This window comes from Anoplophora glabripennis, unplaced genomic scaffold (assembly GCF_000390285.2).
Source record: "Anoplophora glabripennis isolate ALB-LARVAE unplaced genomic scaffold, Agla_2.0 scaffold494, whole genome shotgun sequence".
Classification (NCBI taxonomy): Eukaryota; Metazoa; Arthropoda; class Insecta; order Coleoptera; family Cerambycidae; genus Anoplophora; species Anoplophora glabripennis.
In genome coordinates, this window is record NW_019416714.1 from 296,292 (window position 1) to 297,439 (window position 1,148).

Consider the following 1,148-nt stretch of genomic DNA (forward strand, 5'->3'; position numbering starts at 1 on the left):
AAAATGACAGACAAATTGACACATGACGTCATGACGATATCACAGAATAAGCCACATATCAAGAAGAGACAATTCTTGATCTCTGGAAAAAGTGGAAAAAGCAGCTTTGTTCGTAAACCTACACAACGTGTAATGTAGTGTAATGTAGTGGAATTCAGTGTTCCACTAAAATAATAATTGTGCACCACTTTTAGAGAAAACATTTGCCTGTTCATTAATTCAATTTGGGTAAACTTAAACTGGCATAACCTAATTGTAAATCATGGAGAAAATATTTGTGATGAGTGAATTATTTAGTGACTCTGGAAGCGAATCGGAATCAGATGAAATACGACGGAATCGTAAAAAAAGAAAAATTCATGTTTTATTGGAGACCTGTTTCCAAAAAAATAAAAGAAAGTGCATTACAAATTTTATAGAACTTGGTCGAAACTGTGAGGAAGACGAATTTATCAGCCATTTCAGAGTAAAATCAAATATTGCCAAATTTTTAATGATCTATCTAAAATATCTACCAAGATGTGACATTTGTGATAAAAGTTTCATTTTCGCGCCACAAATATGCTACACTACACTTTTACACCACCTTGTTAGCCAGTGTAGTGTCTGCACTATTACACTACACTGGACTTTTCGAACACCTGGATTATACCTGCACTTGGCTACACTGCAATAAACGAACAACGTATTACTACACTAGTGCAGCAGTGGAAGGTTTACGAACAAAGCTAGCAACAACCCGCCCATTGTCCCTGAACTCGCCGATGAGAGGGCTATGGAGTGCGCCAATCCGCGCCATTACTCCTTGGCTAGAAATTGGCTCAATCATTTGGGATCGAGGGGGATTATCCCTCTTTATCCTGCCTCATCTCGTGTAGGCCTGGACAGCCTTCGTAGGTGGGCCCCATCCGTCGTCTACCCCGACCGCAAATGCGGCCGGTGTAGGCGCTTTGTGGGACCTCCTTTTGTCCTGGCTGGGCCCCGCCGGCTAGGGCCCTTTCTTCTGGCGCTCTTCTTGCTTCGCCGGCTCGTCTGTGTAAACCCCGGGGGTAGTGTCATGTTTATGTGTGGTATGGTTGGGTAGGGTAGTGCGGCTATGCAGCCTGGGATGCGCTTTGCTAAGGTGGCCCTTAGGCTAGCGCGGGAGG